This window comes from Natrix helvetica (assembly GCF_964273705.1).
Source record: "Natrix helvetica genome assembly, chromosome: 3".
NCBI classification, from domain to species: domain Eukaryota; kingdom Metazoa; phylum Chordata; class Lepidosauria; order Squamata; family Natricidae; genus Natrix; species Natrix helvetica.
In genome coordinates this window covers 293,447-317,945 of record NC_138549.1, presented here as the reverse complement: position 1 = coordinate 317,945, position 24,499 = coordinate 293,447, and the positions used below count along the sequence as shown (strand labels likewise).

The 24,499-nt window shown below is 48.5% G+C and overlaps 1 protein-coding gene across 1 annotated transcript in view; it reads right to left on the bottom strand.

Moving 5' to 3' along the window:
• Positions 1 to 21,484, bottom strand: part of LOC309390139 (cardiac-enriched FHL2-interacting protein) — a 29,637-nt gene extending 8,153 nt beyond the window's left edge. The window contains exons 1-2 of the mRNA XM_081949225.1: positions 21,219 to 21,484; positions 3,882 to 4,036 (exon numbers count right to left, since the gene is read on the bottom strand). The gene's annotated coding sequence lies outside the window, so the exon portion shown is untranslated. The remainder of the gene's footprint in view (positions 1 to 3,881; positions 4,037 to 21,218) is intronic.
• Positions 21,485 to 24,499: the final 3,015 nt, after the last annotated feature.

The window sequence follows — 24,499 nt, the reverse complement described above, 5'->3', positions numbered from 1 at the left end:
TTTATTGAAATTGTAATACCAAAATTATATTCATTCATAAGAAGTCACTACATGCATAATTTTTATAACTTATTTCTCTTACTTTCTCTTTCCTTTTGTTATTCTTTTTCCTTTGTTCTGTTTTATAAAGGCAAAATTGTACAAACAAACAAAAAAGCCACCACGCCAACATGGGATGCATTGCGAATCTCCATTATCTCCTTTAATATTTAATTTGGTGCTGGAACCCCTGGAGTGTTTAATAAGATGAACTGGTGATGCCCAGGAAAAGCCCAGGCCTGAACCGCAATACAAATTGTTCCCATCATGTGATACTTGGGTGTTTCTTAAAGGGATTGTAAAAACATGACATTGGTTGAGATTGTATAGTTATATGGGAAATATGCCAGGTATACAAAAATCAAACGCTTTGCCGATTGGCAATAGTGTTCCTAAAGATGTGAATTTTGTCTTTGTTGCTTGTTCAGAATCTATGAAATAGTGATTATAATTCCTATGAATTATAATTTTAGAAGATATAAACAATTTAAACTATATTGACCAAATGAAAGGAGACATCGAGAGATAGAGGAAGATGCACCTATGCTTGTAGGAAAGGAAATATTAAAATATACGTCTGTCTCCGTCTCTATATTGATTTTATTTGTTAATCACATTTATATGGTCACCTATCTCACAAAAAGTGACTGCGTGACTTTAATAAAATGACAAATACCTATAAATCATTATAAAGATATTTTCAGAACATTGCTACTTAAATGTTTTTAGCTGACTGGCAAATGAATGATTATTTTCTAATGGAAGGAGCAAAAACAAGGACTTCTCTTTTCTGGCTGGCTTTGGCTTCATCTGCAGTCAGGATAGAAATGCTGACTGGGAGATGAAGTCCACCAGTCTCCCTCTTGCCCTGGTTCGGACACCCTCCTCCCTCCCGCCCCCAGCCCGGCCTAAACAGTTGCTGTCTTCAAGAGGATGAGCTTTGCAGGTGAGGTGATCAGTTCAGCCTTTCAACGGACTGCAAGACAATGGAAGGTGCAGAGAGAAATAAAGTTGAACACAAGTGGCTGTTGTCACATTTCAACAAATTGTATAGGCTCCCTTTGTGTGACATTTGCCTTTATTAGGAATAATAAATAAATGCTGATCTATTAATTTTTGCAATTTAACATTTCCGTCCATGTTCTGTTCATTCTCATTCTCATCCTTCCCCATTAGTTTCACGTTCTCTCTTCCTATTGGACTTGTTTCCCATTATTTCAAAATACTCACTAAAAAAAAACTTTATATTTTATTTTTAAATATTACAATGTAATTTCTCAACTTTACTTCTCATTTGTCAATTGTGACTAAGGGTAGAGTAGATCTTGCTTTATTTAGTCTATTTGCTAAAATTCCTAATTATGCCGCAAATTAGTCTAGGTCTTGAGCATTTTGAAGATATGTGGACTTCAGGTCCCATAATTCTTCAGTGATCATGGCTAAGGAATTCTGGGAGTTGAAGTCCACAAACCCTCCGGTTGCCCAGACTGAGAACCACTGGTCCAAGAACCTACATTTACTGGATTCCTCTCCTCCTCCTCCTCCTCCTACGACCTAGTAGTGTTTTTGTTTACATTCATGTGTTGATGTACACCTACCAAAAGTTCAATACCTGCATTAAATCCTGATGTAATTTTTCTAATTCTAAACTAATAACATCTTGTTTCTCCATATTTTCAAAGTATTTTTGTTTTAAACAGAGATTATTTAATTGTTAATTGGTTTATTAAACCAATTAAATCAGTATTGTTCTTCATCTGTCATTAATTATACATACATGCTTACTAACCACTGTTCTTTTACTTATATCATTCCTTTTATCAATATGTTTATACCTTATTTCCCCTGTCACAATATTAGTACTTGAAGGAACTCACTGCCATTGTTAACACTTTTTAGTGGTTTTAATATTCCTTGCTCCAATAATATAGCGCACTTACAAGGATTGAATACGCTTTTGAAATCATCTGTCATTACCATTTCTAGCTGTTTTTATTTCCTTAATCAGGTTAATTAAAAGTTGGTGATAGATCTAGTGCATAAAGCAATAGCATTGCTGAAACAAGAGAATAATCTGTAATTGTTACTTATAAATCATTTTTATTGGATACTGCAGAGAATGTTTCACAAGAAATGACTTTTCTTGCTACAGGATATGAGGTGGGAACAGGAATGCTTACGTTTGCCTCCTGTTTCTAGGTGTATTTAAAAGGATTGCCAAGGTGACATTTTCATTTATTTTCTCTGAGTGGTATCTCCTCTTAACTAGAGAAGACAAAGAAGGCTAGGTTGAGAGGGGAGGGAAATTTTTGCAGAGAGGAGACTTAAAACTTGGTTCTTCCAGCACCAAGTGCAGCAACCTCGGACTTCATTTGATTTGACTTGTGTTCCCTCAATTACGTAGCTCCCCTTACTGAGATTGGGAAATATGTAAAGGTGTTGAGGTAGTGTCTTTAGAGTTGGGCAGCAGGGAGCAGTAGAGCTCAGCGTCCTAAGCCCACATCCAGGGCTTCCTGCTCCAAGTTCTGAATCCTCTCCCTCAGCAGTTCCTGGCTGTGTTGTGGAGCCCGGAAGAAGACAAGAACCCGGACACTGAACCAGTGGGCCTCTGGCACCACCTCCTGGGCTGGGAAGTCCCAACAGGAAGGGCCAGAAAAAGGTCCTGCAAAAGAGGGACTCAGTCTGGAAAGATGGCTGCTGAGAGGTTGAGAAGAACCATCTGTTTTCCCCTGGGAGTCATTCGCCAAAAAATCCCTTTACCCTGAACAAAACCTTGCTTGAAATCGGCCCAGAGGCACCCAGATGTACCTGGACCTCAGAGGTCACCCCTTTCTCACCCAGTTTACTCCAAAACACTTAATGATGGTTTTCAATTAGAAGGAACTTCCAATTACACGCATAGCACAATTACACATGAAAATATTGTATACAGCGGTCAACCTTGCAAAAGGGCATAACACAGCAGGGAAAGTTGCAGCAGAGGCCTGAGGAAATGACCAGGGGGCCCCAACAGTTTCCCCAGGAGAAAAGGAGGCCCCTTTACCCTGGACCGAAGGCACCTGGGTGGGGACATGACTGGGGGAGGGGCATAAAATCAGGCATGGCAAAGACGAAGGAAAGAGGGAAAGAAAACCAGGGCCAGGAGCCCTTCCAGTGATTCAGAACTGGGGGGTGGGGGGTGGGGTGGGGAGATTTTGAACCGATTGGAGGTGGGGGGGGGGGAGAAGAATCCTTTGGGTGAGCTACTTCTCTGGCTTTGCAGACAGGGTCCTTTGAGGCTTTCTCTCAGCAGTTTGTCTAGCCTGCTTTTGGGACCATCCTTGAAGGGGCCATTTCTGACACCTAGGACGCCATGACTTTGGCCTCGAAATTCTTTGCAAGAAAAGAAAGTGACAGTTACCTGGCATAGAACACAAGACTGTGACATATTTTCCCCCATATTACTAATCAGGATAGGCTTAATGAAATGTCCTGTACTCTTTATTTGTATGTCTGGATGTTTTGTTGGATACAGAAAACATGTGCTGGATGAGATTCATGCCTAATTCCTAAGCTGGTTTTTGGCCAAAACCAAAGCTGGTAGTAGGGAAGTTTAATAGGGAAAAGTGCTAAAATTAATTTCTATAATTGAAAATTAATCTTTCCCACCATGAATTGCTCAATGCATTTGCTTTGCTTGAAAATGATCCCTGCACTGAAGGGCTCCTTCCTCCTCGCTTGCCTGCCTAGGAGAAGTTCATGGATCAACTTTGCATATTGTTGGAAGAACCCGACTGTCGCCTACAAACTGAGAACTTGCACTTTCTTAGGCAATGTTATATTTTTACCCAGGTTGCTCTTACCTGTTGTGTTAACAGACCCCGTGGAAGTTTTGATCTTCTCGTATTCTGATTGCCCCTTTGAGGCTCACCAGTAAGGAGGAGTGGAAATAATGTTTTGGAAAAGCCTTTCCAAGCTACATATTTCATTATGTTCTGTAGGTCCTTTCACTCTGCAACTGAATAAAGAAAAGAAATAGATGAAGTTGTAGGAAATAAGGCTTGTTATTTAAAAAAAAAAAACCCTTCATTCTTCTCATCCTGCTTTGATTGCCAGGAACCCACATCTGTTTTCTTAAGTTGTCAACATGCCCGAGCTTCTCTTTTAAAGCCAGAGGTCCTCAAAAGATGCCAATTTCACATAAAAGTCCCATCAACTCCCCAAAGCCGTTTTGCAAAGCAACATGGCCACCCCAGGAAGCCACAGAGGATAGGTAGCTGCGTCTCTTGCTCTGGCCTGCATCGGTCCTCCCTCAGCCTCCATAAGTGGTTGCAAAAGCCAGCGCTTCCTACCCGGCCACGCAGTTCCCTTCTTAAACGCTCTGAGCCTGGCAAAGGTTGGGAAAGGGCCACTAAAGCTACGTGGGAAGGCGTCGTGTTGGAGCGATGGGTTGCTGAGTTGAGAACTAGGCCCAGAGGGGGAAGAGACTGGAGACCACCTGCGTGGCAATTGGGTCTCCTGGGAGTCTCATCAGTTTGTTTTGTTTCTTTTGTTTTTATTGGATTTATATGCCGCCCTTCTCCCAAAGGACTCAGGGCGGCGTACAACATTAAAAAAACACACATCCCAAAAGTTAAAAAGAAATTAAATACATATCCAAAAAACAAACAAACCGAATTTATAAGACAATACATTTAAAAATGAGTTAAAATTAACAGGCCAGGCCGGCTTGCTGGAAAAGCCAACTTTTTAGGGCGCGTCGGAAGGACCGGAGGTCGGGGATTATGCGAAGCTCCGGGGGCAGCTCATTCCAGAGGGAAGGCGCTCCCACAGAGAAGGCTCTCCCCCTGGGGATCACCAGCCGACACTGTCTGGCCGACGGCACCCTGAGGATGCCAACTCTGTGGGATCATACTGGACGGTGGGAGGCTACTGGTTGTTGTGTACTGGCGTGCCTGGCCAGCAGAGGGCATTCAGAGAAGCCCTCTGATTGGTCCAGACGCGCCAGCCGGCCGGCGGGACAAATACCCAGTTTCTATTGGTTCGCCGTCTGACAGCTACATGTATAAATAGCTGTCAGACGGCTTTTGCTGAGCTCGTTCCTGTCAGTTCTGTTAAGCCTAATAAACGTGTTGAAGCAACCAGCTGACTCCATCTCCTCAGTTCCAAGATCTAACACTGGCGACGAGGATGGGCGACACGGATCCTAACATCGTGCCTCCAATGGCCACTAATTCCTTTTTCTCGCCTTTCCGGCCAGAGGCTGAGGCATGGGACGCGTTTTTGGAACGTTTCGAATGTTTCCTCATCGCCCATGACCTCACAAGCCTCTCCCTCGAACGCAAATGAGGCATATTCCTAAACTACTGCGGCCCAGAAATGTTTGCCACAGCGAGGGCTCTTTCTTCACCTGATCCAGCCCACACGGTGCCATGGGGTCAGCTGCTGCTCAAACTGAAGCAACACTACGAGCCCACTCCTTCTCGCTTCGCCCAGCGCCAGTACTTTCGCCTCTGCATTCAAAAAGAAGGACAGTCTATCGCTCAATACATTGCCGCCCTCCGCGTGAAGGCTATTCATTGTGAATTCAATGACCTCAAGGAGGCGTTACTCGAGCAATTTATCTACGGCCTCCGCGATGTCAAACTTCATCGCCGCATATTAGCCCGACCTGAACTAACTTTAAAGATTGCTGTTGATGACGCCCGGGCATACGAAATGGCTGATCAGTCCACCCCGGACTTCAGCCACATTACTCAGCCTCCGCACGCCGCCTATGCTACGCCCTCAACCTATGCACCGTCAGTGGCTACCTCGTTCCGCACTGACGTCGACCAGGCCATCGATCGCCTTCAAGCCCTCTCCACGAAGGACGGGCGTCCCTGCCTCAGCTGCGGCGGCCGCCACCTCCATTCAACTTGCCGTTTCCACGCCGCTCTTTGCCACCAGTGTGGCAAAAAAGGCCACCTCGCTGCTGTCTGCCGCTCTGCTCCGCCTGACCGACGCTCTCAAACCCCGCTGCCTCAGCTGCCCCGCACTCCGGCTCACTTGCCGTCGCGCCGCCAACACTCCCTCTCTGTGGGAGATCCTGCTGATGCCTTTCCTGAATGGCTAGTTGACTCGGCCTCTTCTTCTATGGAGGGTCGAGGTAAGCTTCACCTACCTATCTTCATTGAAGGTGTTCCTTGCTCTATGGAGGTGGACACTGGATCAGCCCGATCCATTATGTCCTGGGACACCCTTCACTCCCTTCTGCCCTGGTTCCGCCGCCAACACCTATCCCCCCTGGACTGCCGGCTGCGGGACTACCAGGACAACTCCATTATTTTACTAGGTTGTGGACACTTCCAGATCTCCTACGGCTCCCATCAAGCCGTCCTACCCCTCTTAGTTGTGAAGCACCCCCTTGCCTCCTTACTGGGGCTAGATTGGTTCAAGGCCTTGGGCCTGTCTATCTCGAGGGTCCATTCTCTCTCTCCTTCCCCTCCTTCCTACCTCCCATCTCTCTCCTCCCTCCTTTCTGAATTCTCTGACGTCTTTGACTCCTCCCTGGGCTGCTATACTGGCACGCCCATCTCTCTCAATCTCGATCCCTCCGTGGCCCCCATACGCCTCAAAGCTCGCCGCCTGCCCCTCGCTCTTAAAGCTAAGTTGGACGCGGAGCTCGACAAACTTATTGCCCAGGGTGTCCTCGAACCTGTTGATTTTTCGCCTTGGGAGACGCCTATCGTGGTCCCTTTAAAGTCCGACGGATCCATTAGGATCTGCGCGGACTTTAAATCGACCGTAAATAAGGCATTACAATCTCACCCATAACCTGTGCCCGTTGTGCAACACATCTTGCACTCCTTGGGCCAAGGCCGGGTTTTTGCTAAACTCGACCTTGCGCAGGTGTACCAACAACTGCCCGTAGATGATGCCACCGCGCTTGTGCAAACTATTGTCACCCACCGTGGCGCTTTCAAATGCTGCTGTTTGCAGTTTGGCATCAGTGTGGCCCCGGGCATATTCCAAGGACTCATGGAGTGTTTGCTCCATGGCATTCCCGGGGTCACACCCTACTTTGACGACGTCCTAATCGCCGCTCCGGATCGATTAGGCCTTGCCGCCACCTTGTGGTCCGTTCTACAGCGTTTCCGCGCTGCCGGACTCCACCTCAAGCCCTCCAAATGCCAACTGGGCGTCCCTGCAGTCACCTTCCTGGGGTATCTCATTGATGCTCAAGGCATCCACCCCGACCCCTCCAAAGTGGAAGCCATCCTGTCTGCTCCCACCCCTTCCAACAAGTTCGAGTTCCAAGCCTTCCTGGGTCTCCTCAATTTCTACTCCTCCTTCATCCCTCACAAAGCCTCCCTCGCTGAACCCCTCCACCGTCTCCTGGATGCCTCCGCCCCTTGGATTTGGACAAGCCGCGAGGCGCATGCGCTCGTGGCTGTCAAGCGCTCGCTCACTGCCCCTCCTGTCCTCGCTCAATATGATGAGCGTTTTCCTCTAGTTCTCGCTTGCGACGCCTCCCCCTTCGGCGTTGGGGCTGTCCTCAGCCACGCCTACCCTGACGGCTCAGAGGCGCCCATCGCCTTTTACTCCCGCACCTTATCAAAGCCTGAGCGAAATTACAGCTAGCTTGATAAGGAGGCGCTGGCTGCCGTTGCGGGAGTAAAAAGGTTCCACCACTAACTATATGTCCGGCCCTTCTCCCTTGTCACCGACCATAAGCCCCTCCTTGGCATCATTGCCGGTGACTGCCCCACTCCACCCATTCTCTCCCCCCGCATGTCCTGATGGGCCGAATTCCTCTCTTCCTATTCGTACACCCTTTCGTACAAGCCAGGTGGGCACATTGCCCACGCTGACACTCTGAGCCGCTGCCCTCTACCCCTGCCTGTTGCCGACCCTGCTCCCACACACTCTCTCTCTCTCATCAACGATCTCAGCCTTCCGGTGTCCATCTCTGACATCGCTCGGGCTTCCCTGGCCGACCCGCTCCTCTCTCATGCTATGGCCGCCGTAAGTCGCAGCTGGCCTGCCTCGTCTATGGACCCTCTGATGCTTCCCTTCTACCGCCGCCGCCTGGAGCTCTCAGTCCTCCAGGACTGTTTACTCTGGGGCACCCGAGTTGTCGTCCCTACCTCCCTGCGCAGCGCGGTGCTGTCCCGCCTCCATGGCGGTCACCCGGGCATTGTCCGCATGAAGAGCCTCGGCCGCGGATATGTCTGGTGGCCGTCCATGGATGCGGACATCTCCTCCTTTGTACAACGCTGCACCCCTTGCCAGCAAGTACGGGCCGCTCCTCCGGCCGCTCTGGCCAGAGAGTGGGAATGCCCTATGGCCCCATGGAGTCATCTTCACGTCGACTTCATGGGCCCCATTGATGGCTGTTCCTTCTTTGTCATTGTGGATGCGTGGTCCAAGTGGGTCGAGCTGTTCCCTATGTCCAGCTCCACCTCCTCAGCCACTATCCGTGTCCTGGACTCCTTGTTCACTGCCCACGGGCTGCCAGACGTTATCGTCTCCAATAACGGCCCTCAATTCTCCTCCGAGGAATTTCAAATCTATCTGTCTTCCCTAGGCATTCGCCATGCCCCAGTCTCTCCCTATCACCCGGCTAGCAATGGCCTGGCAGAACGGGCCGTCCGTTCTGCCAAGGAAGCCTTTGCTCGCATGTCTAATCTTCCTTGGTCTTCCCGCCTTACGACCTACCTCCGCTCCCAACACTCTACCCCTTGCCCTACCACCGGCAAAAGCCCATCTGAACTTTTAATGGGCCGCCGTCTCCGTTCAACTCTTGACCGCCTCCATCCTCTCTACTCCCCTCCTTCCGTACTCCCTTCCTCCCCCCCCAAGGTCTTTTCTGGTGGGGGAGGGGGTATTCGCCCACAATTTTACGGGCGAGTCTAAATGGCTACCTGGACGAGTCACTGACATTACGGGGCCCTGTTCCTACAGGGTCCTCCTCCGCGATGGGAGACATTGGCGGCGGCACATAGATCAGCTGCGACGGCGATCAACCGAGAGGCCTGAGGACAGACCATCCACACCAACACAACCAGGCCCTAACAACGCCGCCTGCCGGCCCACCATCCAAACACCTCTGTCTCCGAGTCCGCACAACCCAGTCCCGGTGCGCTAGCAGCCTTACCTTTGCATGCTGGTGCCTTGCCGGGGGTTGGGCCTGTCGAGGACTCAACGCGGCCTACTCGTCACCAGGGCGGAGCCGACACTCCTCCTTCCTTGGGCGAGGCGCCATCTTTACCAAGGCACTCGCAACGCACGCGCAGACGACCATCTTACCTTGATGATTACGCCTGTGCAATCCAGGGGAAAGGGGTGTTGTGTACTGGCGTGCCTGGCCAGCAGATGACGTTCAGAGAAACCCTCTGAATGGTCCAGGCGCGCCTGCCGGCCGGCGGGATAAATACCCAATTTCTATTGGTTCGCCATCTGACAGCTACATGTATAAATAGCTGTCAGACGGCTTTTGCTGAGCTCGTTCCTGTCAGTTCTGTTAAGCCTAATAAACGTGTTGAAGCAACCAGCTGACTCCGTCTCCTCAGTTCCAAGATCTAACACTGGTGGCAGTAGGTGGTCTCGCAGGTACCCTGGGCCTAAGCCATGGAGCGCTTTAAAGGTCATAATTAGTACCTTGAATCGCACCCGGAAGACAACCGGTAACCAGTGCAGGCCGCCTAAAAGGGGTGTAACATGGGAGCACCTAGGTACCCCCATGATAAACCGCGCGGCCGCATTCTGGACCAGCTGAAGCCTCTGGGTGCTCTTCAAGGGCAGCCCCATGTAGAGAGCATTGCAGTAGTCCAGGCGAGAAAGGATGAGGGCATGAGTGACTGTGCACAGAGCATCCCGATCCAGGAAGGGGCGCAACTGACGTACCAGGCAAACCTGGTAAAAGGCCCCCCTGGTCATGGCCGTCAGATGTTCTTCTAAACTAAGCCGTGTATCCAGGAGGACTCCCAGATTGCGAGCCTTCTCTGAGGGGGCTAAAATTTCTCCCCCTATCATCAAAGATGGAACAAGATGTACAAATCGGGATGACGGAAACCACAGCCACTCAGTCTTGGAGGGATTGAGCTTGAGCCTGTTCCTCCCCATCCAGATCCGCACAGCCTCCAGGCATCGGGACATCACGTCGAGGGCATCGTTTGGGTGGTTTGGGGTAGAGATGAAAAGTTGGGTATCATCAGCATATTGATGATACCGTATCCCAAAACCACAGATGATCTCGCCCAGCGGTTTCATGTATATGTTGAACAGGAGGGGTGAGAGAACCGACCCCTGGAGCACCCCACAAGCGACGCGCCTGGGGGTCGATCTCTGCCCTCCAGTCAACACAAACTGCGACCGATCCGACAGGTAGGAGGAGAACCACCGTAAAACGGTGCCCCCCACTCCCAACCCCCCGAGTCGCAGTTGCAGTTGACTGCAATTCATTCATTCTGGCATCCCCCCTGCAAGGGCTCCCTGCCCAGGGCTTGATGTTGGCGGGGGGGGGGACATTATAGCTGACCATCTCTGAGGTAGGAAAGGTGAAGGATCAGGGTATCAAGGCCCCCTCCTTCCTTAGGCAGCCTCCTTTTCTTGGCCAAGGGATTTTCAGCCAGAAAGCAGCTTCCCGCTGCTTCACTTTCCTTTCAGATCTCTCACTGGTTCGTTGCAGTGGACTCTGCTTCTACAGAAACTGTGAAAGAAACTCCTATGACTGTACAAACAGAGGAACAGGTGAATGAACATTGTGGTCTGACCTCTTGGCCCGTCTTCATCCTGCATTTTTGTTTCTGATGCTTCTGAGATACGTGCATGCAGGACCCATCCACAAGTCACTTTTCTTTATCATAGTTCATGCAATCACACATGCAGTTGCTGCAGGAATAATTGCTAGCGATGGCTGCGGTGGGACATGACCTTATTAATTCGGGTGCTGCTTTGGACCCCAGGACCCTTCGCTAAATTCACTAAAGCAGCCCAGCTCCTCTCAGGCTTCTGCAGGTCAAAAACACTGATCTAAGAAACAGAAAAGCCTACTGAAAGCCTCTCCCTGTGGGTCAGCATTCCTTGCCCCCTGATCACGAGGAGGTTGGAGGCAAATGACTGGAAGTAAGGGAGCATCCTGGTTGAATGTACAATTCGGAGCATGAGTGATGGGAGTTAGGCCATTTGCCCCGGGGCTGCGGAAGAGGCTCTTGGATGGATCCTCTTTCTAAGCTGCATGTAATAAGAGATGGGGGGTGTGACGGCCGACCATTTTAAAGCTTAGGAGGGCTTATAGTTAAGAATACACAAGAGGACACATAAAAGCCAGATCGTCTCATCCACAACACCGGAGAAAAAGCAGCACAGATGCTCTCCGGAACAATTGCCACAAAGTCCACTCGGCAGCTCTTTGGCCAATCACGTTCTCTGCCTGTCCAAATTCCCTCAACGGGGGGGGGGGGGGAGTTGTTGTGGAGGAATACAGAGGCCCTGAAGGACAGGCAGAAGATAAATCTAACAAATAAGTCAATACAAAATTGATAAACAGCCCCAAAAGAGACATTGTCACCTCACTTCAGGGAACACAAATGCCCTTCTTAAAACTCTCAACATCTTCTTGGTATCTCTGAGTTGAACTAAAGTTTTCTTTCTAGATAAACTCACATTACTGAAAATATTTATATAGATGACTTGGAAGTGTGTCTCCATTACGGTTTCTTTTTGGAGAATTGTGTGCCAAATCTTGATTGTTGTCACTGAGAAGTTCAGGTTGATTCCCTCTTCCATGAGCTTCCACCCACAGCTTCTCCGGTGCTTTGGAGAAGAGGCTGACCCCCCCCTCTTTTCTGTAACAGCCCCTCAAGTATTGGAAAGTTGCTCTCATGCCCCCCCCCCCCCAATTTTTCTCTTCGGTAGGGTAGACATTCCCAGCTCCCTTAACTGGGCATTGTTCAGTTTAGCCTCCAGGCCCTTTATCATCTTCTCTGCCCTTTTGCCAAGGTCTCGGCATCTTCTTGACCTCTGGAGGTTCATGGGACATTCAAGCTCCAACCACTCCGAATATTTCCCAAGAGGAGTTTTCAGCAGATGTAACTGAGAAGAAGACCCCCTCCCACACCCACCCCTTTTCCTTCCTGCTCTCCGTTCCCCAGAGTAGACGGCGATCTAAGCTGCCTGCTCGGTCATATTCACCCTAGACTTTTGCCTCCAGCACTTTAGACATCTGCCAGCCAGTTTCACGGCCTGAACGTGCTCAGGGAACCCGTGAGCTTGACAAGGTGGCAGTGGCTATCCTGCAGCAAAGGAGGCTGGGAGTGTGGGAAAACAGGAAATGCCAGTCTGGCACCAAAGCCTCCAAGGGGAGTTTGGAGAAACAGAAACCAACCCGCCAGAAAATTCTGGGATTCCACCAACTCCAGAAGACCTGACCGCCAAAGCCAGGCCGAAGCTCCTGCGGGGAGGCTCAGGGTTAAGTCAACCTTTCTAACCTAATCAGGTGGTGACGACCCACCCATGAGAGGGAATCGGTTCTGGCCGCTGGACAGAGGTTTGTCAGTTCAAAGCCCAGGTGCAGATAATAATGGCCAGAAGAGGTGGTTGGTGCGACCGCCATCACAGCTCTAGGGAGGCTGGACCCAGCGTGACTCTGAGCCCCATCTCACCAGTTCCACCAGTTTGGGCAGTGAAACTGCTGGACGTAGCGCAGCGTGTAGTAAACCCCCAGAACCCCCTAGTGATGGGTGGAATCTCGCCCAGGAAAAGGGGAGTCTCTGTCCCCCTTCTCGGCTCTGCTCCCGGATGCATAGAGTCTATTGTGTCCTGACTGTCTTTCTTTTTGAATTTTAATTTTTATTGTATATTGGGTTTTTTATTAGACGGGGTATGTTAATGGTTTTAATTTGTCTTAATGTTTTAATCTATTACATCCTCCGTGCATGTATGTCTTTGTATATATGTATGTTTATATATGTCTTAGTGTACGCCGCCCCGAGTCCTGCCCGGAAAGGGAGCGGCTAATAAATCCAAATTTTTTATTATTATTATTATTATTATTATTATTATTATTATTATTATTATTATTATTATTATTCTGGGTTCTCATTCCTGCATGAACTGTATTTGCATACACATCTGCCTTCAGGTACGGAGGTTTCTTTGGCACCAGCTGTTTGAGATCAAAAAGGGAAACAATTTGCACCTGGTTCTTCCACACCCAATCTAATCGCTGTGACATTTTTGTTTTTCTAACACGTTTCTCAATAAAAATGGGAAATGCTGACTAGCAGATGATGACAAATCTTGCAAATCGAAGCAGGGGACTTGAAAACTTCATGCTTAGCCATTTTGGGCATCTTCACTTGGTGAACACATGAAACGTGGTGGATGGAAGTTATGCTTCGTGTGCTATAATTATTTTCCTTAACACCTGATATACCATCCATATAGAGTAGAAGGTCAGTCAGTCTGCAGCACCTTGGCCAGGCTGCTGGCAACGACACGGCTGGGACAGGGGATCTCTCAGTGACAACTTCAATCTACAGCCCTCCGCCTCCAGGAGGTGGGTGGTGCATTGTGTAGACATCTTGGCTAGGGCTGCGGCTGGGTAAAAATAAATCTCCACTCCACTTCACCCTTAAACTCTGACCACTGTCACTCCTTTTAGGTAGTGACAGGTAGAACATAGGTTGGGGCGTGGGTGTTAGACCTGGCCCATCAGATTGTATACAGTGGAACGTCTATGCCAGAAAATGTAATACCTTGAAAACAAATCAATTTGTAATTTCTGGAAGTCACACTGCCTTTTCTCTGCTGTATTTCAAGCGTTGGCAGATAGAAAACAAGTTCTTGAAGACGAAATAAATTCCCTTTGAGGAATTGGGGACCATTTACTCCCTGCCTCCTAATTCAGGGCTGGGGGTCGCAGAGGAAGAAATCCGCTCTACCCCCCCCCCGCACCCCTTATGGAAGAGAGTGCTTGGCTCAGCCCCTTGCCTGCCCTTCCTTTCTCAGCCCCTCCCTCTTTATTCCCAGTCACGTGACCTGGAGTAGAGCAAATTTAAAGAGGTTGAAAGAATCCCTGCTCTGCCTGCTTCCCCTAACTTATGCCATGCAAAGTAACTGCCTGCGTCCCACAAGCCCATGGTCCTCCTCTGCCCCTCAGTGGGCCTGATGCCCAACACTCAGCTGATGCCCAGCAGCGCTTTCTGGTCAGGGGAAAGGAGAGTAACGGCAGACGTAGCGGGTTTCCAGTGGCATGTTACACAACACAACAGCACTTTACAAGCATCCAATTTCCTTTTTCTCCACCTGGTTGGATTTTGTGCATTTTAGAGCAAAACTGGTTTTCTGGAGGCCTGCAGAGGGAAGGCTCCAACCGTCCCAGAATAAAGAAAAATCCCTTGCTGTCTTGAAAAGAAACTCCACGTTTCCATTTAAGTAAGGGAGCCGCAAGGGAGAGAAGGGCAAAGCACAGCTCTGCTCTTTCTTCTTCTTCAGGAGCCAGGGTGGCGGCCTTCCCCCGCCGTTGCCCAGCCCTGGGCCGCCTTTTCCCTGCTCAAGCCTGCTTCCCATTTCCCTCCCGCCGGCCATAAAGTCTTTTTTGCCTGGCGACCTCCATGCGATGGGAAGTTTCAAGATCTCAAAGCTTTCCTTGGACTCCCTTCCTTTGAAAGTGAGCTCAGTCGGGCTCCTGGTGAGAAGAGGGCAGCAGTGGCTCAGCCTTGCCTCCTCCTCCTCTCGCCACCTTTACAAAGATTCCAGGTAGGGCTGGCCATGCAAGTGTCGAACTGGGCAGGGGAGGGAGGGAAGTCATAGCTGGCATAGTGACTGGCATTCCAATACCCCCCCCCCAGCAACAAGGGTCTTTCTGTCTTTTAGAGAGAGAGAGAGAGAGAGAGAGAGAGAGAGAGGAACGGAGGAGGGGCTGGCTAGAAAGCGGGGGAGGGGGGCGAGGAGGTCCAGGGACCCTTTTCTGCAGGTCTGTCGCAGGGCAGCAATTCAACCTTCCCGAACCTGCCTGCGGTGTGCAACCTTCGCTTCCCGTCTCGCTGGGCCCACCGACCTCGCCAGGGGCATCTTTCAGGAGCGCGGATTACCGGGCCTCTCCGGGGAGTTGAGGTCCGCGGGTCGTTTCCAAGGCTGCCAAGGGCTGCCCTGGAGGAAAGAGCCGCTTTCTCTTGTCCCGAACAAGTGGGGTGGGGTGGGGTGGGGTGGAGCCCCTTCTGTCCTTCCCGCCCAGCCAGGCGGGAAGGATGGCGGGGAGAGGCGAGCGCAAGAGCCTGGCTGGGGTGGGGAAAGCGGCGGGGGCGGCAAGGCAGAGGAGGCGGCGAGCAGCCGGGGGGGCCGGCGGAGCAGGAGAGGGGCCAAGAGGTTGCGGCTGTGGGCGAGGCCGAAAGATCCGCCCGGTGAGCTGCGCTGCGCTTGGCTTGGCGGGGGGGGGGGCGACAACACCCCTGAAGCGTTTTAAGCAGCAGCCTTTGGGTTCCTCTCATGGAGGAGGGGGCGATGGAGCCCGACTCTCCCTCTGCCCCTGTCCAGGTAGACTCCCCACCTGGAGCTGCGCAGAAGAGGGGAGGGGAGAAGTATGTACAATAGATCAACAAGCTGAGAGTTACTTCAAGAGAGAGAGAATCAGAATAAAAAAAGAGGCAAAAAATACTAAAATATTAGAGGGGATTTCTTGCAATTAATTGTAATGAATTAAATGAAAAGTTGAAGAAATCTGTTGATAATCTAGGCGTTTTGGTTGGCACAGGTACAATACTTTATAACACTGACAGCCCTTGTTCAGCAACCACAGGACAGCAACTAGGTCACTAAGCAAAGTTGGTAAAAGAAACAAGGTGGTTTTTTTTTTACGTTGCACTTATCAAGAGATCAATTGATACCATTTATTATAGTCCTGATGTTATTTCAGTCCTGATGTTGAAGCTGTTTTGAGTGTCAGCAGGAGAACGAAGGGGCACAGCACGGAGGGAGGGCAACTGAAAGAAGCCACGGAGGTCCCAGAGCAAGAGAGGCAGGGACCAAAAGCTGTAAGAAAAGCCCCCAGGGCAGTCACGGAATCACATGGCACAGAAAGAAAAGGATGAAGGGAGAAAAGGAAGACTCCTAAGACTAGGATGAGATTTAAAAAACGGAGAACAACCAAAGAAAATGACTCTGCAACTTAAGAAAAGACAAAATGACCTCATAGAGGACACCGGATTGGCCAATATATGGAAGAGGAGGCTCCAAAGAAGCTCGGTGTGCTCAAGCGCACAGACCCGAAGTGCACTGGTGATGTTACCTAGTTGGGTAATGAAATGCCTGCAAGCAAAGAACCAAACCCAGAGAGCCCCGTGGGCTCCACAGCTCAACCCTGAGCTACAGAGATTCTCGATTCAGCCCCGATTTCAGGTCCAGCCCCGTTCGAGGCCTGGCATTAAATTAACTCTCATCCATGAAGCATATTTTATTTATGATTCTAATGAACTTGTGGCTGTTCAATGTGATTTCTCAGGGCTGGCTGAATTTGTGTCCATTTTGCTCCTTTTCTCCATCTGCCTGCAGTTCCGGCCAATAGGAGCAAAAAGGGTGATACTTTAAGTGACATCAGCCAAGGGAATATAGGGAAAAAGCGATCCCAGCTGTCTTCAAAGAGCAGCGAGACCACCAGCAAGCAGCCGCCCTCATAAAGAAGATGGGGAAACATGCAGAGCAAATCTGGACCCTTTTTCCCCATCCGTGGCCACAGGAGACGCCCGTATTTTCTTCTGCATCGTAGAATAGGATTTGTGCTTGGGGAGGGGGGGTATTGATTGCGTATTGATTATTGGTGGAGCTTGAGTATTGAGTTAATTGAATAAACAATGGTTTAATTGTGAGCACGACCTGTAACACAACTTACAATTTACTCCTTGCAGTTTATGCTCTAGAGATTTAAAAACTGGAAATTTAAACTTAAAATTTGCTTCATAGAAAGAATCGGTGTTGGAAAATAACATAGCCCATTGGAAACCTTTGACATAGTTAAGACATAATATACTGACCATAGTCAACAATTGAGAATCAGAAGCCTTTGTGTGTGTGAAAAGTAACACAGAGAAATGAGCACAGTCCAACTTCCAGGCTGGCACAGCACCTGACTAACCTTGATCTGCTATCTGGGCCTCCTTCCAAAAAGGGGACACGTGTGCAGGAAAGGGGGATTGGAAAAGGTGGGGGGGGGACAAGAAAAGCGGCACCCTGCTGGATTTTAGGACAATAAGTGAAACAAGATGAGTGGGGAAAAGGACCAGTAGAAGTTTCTGGGAAAAGTGAAAGAGTGCAGATGGTTGCAGGTTAGAAAGAGGTAGAAAGATGGGGAGAAGCTGGGGAATGACAAAGAAAAGAGGTTCCGAGAGAGAACCAGGAAAGTCCCATGCTGTCAAATGCATGGAAGGTAGCTTAGCAATTTGGGGCAGGAGGCAAAGCACCCCAAGGAAGAAGATCTCAAGTCCAGCAGGGCATGGTTTATGGGCTGCATGCGATCACAATGTATTTCAAGCAGATCTAATCAACTTGTTTTAGCTGGTGAGGAGAGTGTTCTTCCGGGGGGAATTCTGGGCCAACATCCAAGGCAAATGGAAGCAGGTTTGTTTGCTCCGTGAAACAAGGCCTCTCTCCCTGCTGCCTGGACACTTGAGTGCCGCCACCAAGGAGGACCAGGCGTTTTCCACTTTAGCTACCTAGGGAGCTAAACTCGGCCCTTTTTGGCCCGGCAGGTGGCCTGTAAAACTTCTTTTGTTTCATTTAATTTCTTCTTAAAGCCAGCTCTTTGATGTTTTAAGATTGTTCTGTTCTGCTTTAAATTGGTAGTTTTGAGATGGTTCTTAAAATTGTATATGGCCTTGGGGGATGAAAGGCAATTAAAATATTTTATTCTGTACTTTTTATTTGTCTCAGTCCTGCTCTCTTCATTTATTGCTGTTATAAACCTTTACTTGGTTTTCTCTGGTGTTAGCCAGACTTAAAGATGTGCATGTACAACTCCGTAGACTAGATACCCTTAGGGTACCAAGACAAACAAACAAAAAGCCCCAGCAACAATCCCCAGTGCAGTTTGCAGTGTTTAAATTCACAGTCCCCCGCCCCCCCCCCATCGTGAGATTTCTCTCGAGAGTGAATGGTGCCACCCTCTCCCTCCCTCCCTCCATCCCTCCCTCGTTTTTCTCTCTGCCTGGAGTCACTTTGTCCTGGAAAGAGGCAAACAGGAGCAGTCGCTCATCCTTCCTTCGCAGGTCAGGAAGCCCCCCCCTCCCCCCAGAGCCAGCTTCGTTTCACCATCACATTCTGAAAGCTTGGGTGTGGATGGACCCTTGAGGGAAGGGTGGCTTTAAGGCAGCATGGTACTTTTGAGTTGTTGGAGCTTATCCATCCCTTATCTTCCCCATGTAATAATAAAATACAAATGATCCTTCCTTCACGAATGACACAGGGACAGATGCTGCAAGGATTTCCTCAACACAGAGAAAAGTTCAACTGTGAGAGAGTTCAAGGCTTCCTAGTGGGCCATCACTTCAGTATGAGCCAGCCCTGGGCTGCAGCTGCCAAAAAAGCCGGCGTAGTCCTGGGCTGCATCAGCAAGGGATCCTATCAAGATCTCCATGTCTCTGGAGATTCTCAGGTCATGGTTGTCCCAAAGGGGCTTTTTCAAGAGGCAACTGGACTTGGTTTTCTTTGAAGACGTTTCGCTTCTCATCCAATCGATGAAGAAGCTTCTTGGATGAAAGGTGAAACATCTTCAAAGAAAAATCAGAAAGTCCAGTTGCCTTTTGAAAAAAGCACCTTTGGGATTGAGATCACAAGAGGTGTTAGTCTTGTTTCGTACTGCACTTGTCAGGTCACACTTGGACTACTGTGTCCAGTTCTGGTTATCAGTTCTGGTTACCAAAGAAAGGTGCAGAGTCCCTAGAAAGAGTGCAGAGAAGAGCAACAAAGCTGATGAGGGGCCTGGAGGATGAATGGTTGTGGGAGCTAGATGTGTAAGCCTAAGAGAAGAATCAGGAGTCCCATGATGGCAGTCTTCCAGTACTTCAGGGGCTGCCACAATGAAGAGCGGGTCCTATTCTCCAAAGCATCTGAAGGCAGGCCAAGAAGTGAAAGGAGGGAAGATCATCAGATGGAGATCCAACCTAGAACCAAGGGGAAATTTCCTGACCCTGAGAACAGTCAACCAGTGGAATGGAGGTTGCCTCCAGAAGTTGTGGGTCCTCCATCACTGGAGATTTTTCAAGAAGAGATTGGACGCCCATTTGTCTGGGATGGAATAAGGGCTCCTGCTCAAGAAGGGGTTCCTCCAAGGTTCCTTCCAACCCTGTTATATTCTATCTTCTATTTTTCAGCATTTCTTTCTAGGAAGAGAATTTGCTGGGAAGGCACAGCAAAGCCCTGGGGAAGACTACATGGCCAAGGAGGGGGGTGATTAGGATGGAGGCCACACTGCGAGGCGCCTGGTCGGACACAGTCAGCCTGAAAGCTGGAGGATTTCCCTTCCTGGCTTAGCCATTATTTTGTCTTTGACTCACAGAATTAGCGACTGGTGACAGCATTGTTTTGATGCCCACTGAACTAGATCTGATGAATGATGAAAGGCCATACGCACAAAGACACAAATAGCATAAAGGCCTAAAAGGTGCACTGACTTATACTTGGAGGAATCTGCTCTACTAATTAAGCTAAGCTGTGAGTGGGCCATGCTTTGCAGCTCTTAATATCACTGGGTTCTGGCAGGAACCGACTTTCCTTCTCGGCAGACCTTCGCTCAGCTGTAATTGGCACCAACCAAAGCGGACACAGACAGGAGACTAATAACCTCTAGTAGGAGACGGGAGCATTCATGAATTTGGTTTCTCTTCAGGGTGGTTCCCACTTCAAAGATTTCCCTCCTCGGTTGCTACTACGACTTTGGTGGACTGCAGTCCCTCCGGGCGGGTTGCGTGATGGCTAGTTTTGTGGCATTTTGTTTGCTCTTATTCTGTGCAATAACATCACAAGTTCATTTGTAGATAGACTTAAACAGGCCATAAATGCAGGGAATAAATGCACGATGAAAGTTAATTAAGGAACAAATAATGTTCATCTAATTATAAATTAATAATATATTATTCTTGAGAGGCTGGAAGGAAACTTTCTTGGGATCGGAGTTTCCTCCCACTGAGCTCCTGCAAAGGGCCCCGCTTGATGGGCAACAAGACTTGGTGCCTCATTCATTGCCTTCAAGAGAGGCTTTCCTTTGGCTGGGGAAGGGTGGCAGGCAGCCCCACCAGAAAGCCCGCCCGGGTCGGTGAGCAGGAGGGGCAGAAGAAGGGACGGCTTGCTGGAGGCCCAACCCGTGGGCTCATGGGTGAGGTGCTGGGCAAGCACGGGCAGAGGACTCAGAAGGGCCCTGCGGTGGATTAGATTCAGTGAATTCACAAAAGGCCCAAGGAGTTTATTTCGTTTGGTGGGGATACAGTCTCAAGAAAGCAAACGGCATCTCCATTTTCAGTTCATTTATTTTGCCCTGAATAAAGCAATTCCTATGGCGGCAGCACACAAGTATATTTTATATACCCGTGTTTGTGAACGATATTAGTGCGTATAATAGTTTCATAGAGCATGTTTCAAAACCATGAGAAATTGCTCATTTACTTCTATATTAAACTGTTTCAGGACATAACTAAATAAAATCATTGACAATTGGATTTGAGAAATTCAATCTATTGAGAATACTTTTACTGATATGTGATAATTAACAGTCTCATAATTTTTTTCCTTCACATTATTCGTGAATTAGAGTATTTCAGTGAAAATAAGTTTCTGTTCTGACAAAAATATGTGTCAAATAGGTCCCTCAACCTCAGAGATAAACAGCATTTAGGCCAGGACACTAAATAAAATATATTTTAATAAACTGAAGAATCCATTCTGTACATGCTTTTGAGAAATGGGTTCTCTTGATCTCCAAGATCCCAAGTGATCGTGCATAGATCTATTTACCAATACTTGGCTTAATTGGAGGAGAAATGTGTATGGAAAATTAAAGTTTCAGTGCCATTTAGAGATTGGAATCATATAGATAAGGATAATTCAGAGGCCTACCTAAAACAACACACGATGGTTTATGTTCCGTATTCCATTAGAGGCTTTCCTATTATTCTTGTGAGCGCAGCCACGCAACCCACAACTCAGGCTCCATGGTTGCTTTGTCTTACCTTTGGTGTTTCTCACAGTCAGGGCCCGAAGAGCATGGTGCTGCCTTCAGCCAATCCAGTTTTCCCAGGCACGGTCAATTTCTCAGTAGTTTGCTTAACCACGACACTTCCTGTAATTTATATCCTTGGGGGGCTTCTTTCCTTTGAGTAGGAAGGAGAGCTGTGGTTGTCAAAGTTGTAGCAGCCAAACCTTTCCCTGCCAAGATCTGCCCAAGCAGGCAAAAAGGAGCTGGAGGAGAGAAACCCAAAGTGTCCGTAAAACGCACTTAAATCTCTCTTAGGCGAGCAGAAGCCCAGTGGGGGGGGGGAGAGTTGGGGGGGAAGGAGCAGAGCTACGTAGGAGAAGAACCACGCAGTGTCGAGTAACAGGCAGCCTCTCATGGGCTATTTTTACCTCCAACTTGGCTACTGGCAGTGCTTCAAACAAAACCGAGGAGGACAGAAGACGAAGTTCAGTGACTGGCCAGAGCCCAGGGCTGATTCAGATTATAATCCCTGCATTTTCATTCTGTTAGCCACAGCTTGAAAAGGGTTGAACGAAAGTCACCATGAAAAATAATGGCCAAAGATGCGCCCGTGACTTATACACATCGTTGTCTTCATGGTGACAGTCCATAAATAGCGCATGTCATCACTGGGGCTGGACAGACGCAGGTCATGCTTCTTATCAAAGGGAAGAGGGCGACCCTCCCCCTTCCCCTCCCCTGCTCTGGGAGCCAATAGAAGCGGAATGGCCCATGACCAAGACAAGTAAACACCCGGTTCCAATTCTAATAATACAATAAAATATCCGTTAACTGGCAGGCAAGACCCTGTCCCCGAGTTCTGCTTTGTTATTAAAGAAGATTCATCAGGAGATACACAATCGGGGGTCAAAGGGAAGCCCCTCCCCCTCTGAGCAATAAGGGGACATTCTTGTATGGGATCCGATGACCTTGTGCCAGTCCTATAGTGCCATTTGTCATGTGCCTCTAGAGTTGCTTCTTTCCTGCCAAAGAGTGATAGGAGGAAAAACAACAACTGACGGAAGAGGATCCAGCAGCAGCAAAACATAGAAGGCAGCAGAATACGTGGTGATTTCGTTTGAAAAGAAAAGCCTAAGTTTTCAGCCCAAATCACTTCCGTACATGAGTGTAGAATCTGCAAACGGCCGTGGAGAGCCTGGTCTTAGAGCCAGGGTGGCTGGCCAGGGCCCTGCCTGTTCAGAATTAGGCTCTAGCAAATGGAGTCCCTCAAATACTTTGGCCACCTGATGAGAAGGAAGGAAGGACTCCCTGGAGAAGAGCCTCATGCTGGGATCGATGGAGGGCAAAAGAAGGAGGAGCGGACAGCAGAGAAGGAGGTGGCTGGATGGGGTCACCAAAGCAGTTGGCCTGAGCTTCAATGGGTTCCGGGGGATGGTAGAGGACAGGAAGGCCTGGAGGAACGTTGTCCATGGGGTTGCGATGGGTCGGACACGACTTTACGACTAACAACAACAAAGTGGAGTCTGCTTCTGAAAGCAAAGTGAGAAGACTGAACCGTTCCTCTTCCTTGTTTGTATAGCAGCTCCCTTATTCAGATGGAACCATTGGTACAAAAATTCTGACTATCGCTAAAATACCCTCCTGAGACCCGGAGAACCAAGGAAGCCCTCCAAAGCCCAGATGACTCGGTGGGTTTCTCACCCTTGTTCAGTACTGAGTTACTTTATTTAAGACGTCCAGCTCCCCATGTTCCATCTACACCAATGGGAATTCAACTGCTGTGGGGCAGGGACATCCTAACCTTTGCAGTAGATGCTATTGTATGATTCGATTTGCCTTTATATTTGCTTCAGATGGAGAAAGTAAATCTGCTGGAAAAACAAAGAATTAATTTAGAGCAAAATCCTGATCTCTCAAAAGCTGGATTTCGTCTCCATTTTATTTTATTATTTACAGTATTTTGCTACTGCCTGCATTTCTATCCCGTCACAATCGAAATGACTCTTGGTGGCTTAGCTGGAATTTTGCTCAGGTGGGATGAAAAAGCATTTGGATCCTTGAAGAATGTTAACTTCAATGCTGCATCCCAAAGACCCTCCTCATAAATGTCGGTCCTATCAATATTGGCCCAGCGAAATCAAGGACATCATGGCTGGTACTGGAAGGGCAAGATATGTCGTCATTATCATCATCATCATCATCATCATCATCATCATCATCATCATCATCACCGTCGTCTGTCAAGGAACGTTTTGCACTCTCTTGGCCTTCACTCAGGGGCAGGATGTGCAGAGCAGAATGTGGTGCCAGGAGATAAACAGAGCTTCCCAAGAGAGAGAATGGGGGAGTCCGTGATGGCCCGTCTGCTCCTGGGAAGGTCCGCAGAGGCCCTTCTTTCTTCTGCCCCAGAGGGAGGGCTGAGGCAGGACCCGTCATCTACCTCTCTACTCCTGAGGAGATTTGTGCCAAAGGATCAGGGGCAACCTGGGACGTCCCTGAGAATCTCCATTTTGAGACCCACGATAACAAGGTGCTTTTCAGCTCCCGAGAGGATAAAGACGAGGGCAGATGACAGACTCAACAGTCTTATTGTGCTGTTGATTGAAAAATGGAGGGCTAAGTAATCTCACACTTCAGTCGAGGTGCCATTGTGCCGTTTGTGAGGCCAAGAGGGCTTGGATCGCTTCTCTGCACAGGTCGCAAGAAGATCCGCCCTGTCTCTGGAGGCCTCAGGCCAGGCTCTCAAAGCAAAGCAGCTTGGCCTCCCTCGGCCTCAGCCGCAGCCACAGGCAACCCACAAGCAATCACGGGGTTCCTTTAATAAAAAAACAAACACACACACACAGTTTTGTGAACATGACAATCCTGGAGTGCATCTTTTTAAAGGCCTACGGGCAAATGACAGTAACCCTCAAGTAAGGTGACCAACTTTTTTACAATGAAAAGGAGGACAAATAAATTGGAAAAAAATATCATAAATAAAAGAAATATTTTACTCATTGCAACAATAATACACTAAAATATGATATATGCATAATAAAAAGATTTGTAACATTTTATATTGTAATTATGCTTACATGCCTGTTAATTATTATTTAAATGAGTACTTTTCCATTGAATTAATATTTTTTGTTAATGTATCATCTTCTAACAGTATATTGGAAATATCTGAACAAGAAATATCCTTCATATTGAATTTTACGGCAAGTGCTGCAGCTAGAGTATCAACATTCAATCTCAATTTCTCACTTGTCCAAAAATCATTGGCAATTGAAAAAAACTCTTTCAACTGCTGCATTAGTTCCAGGGCAGCAC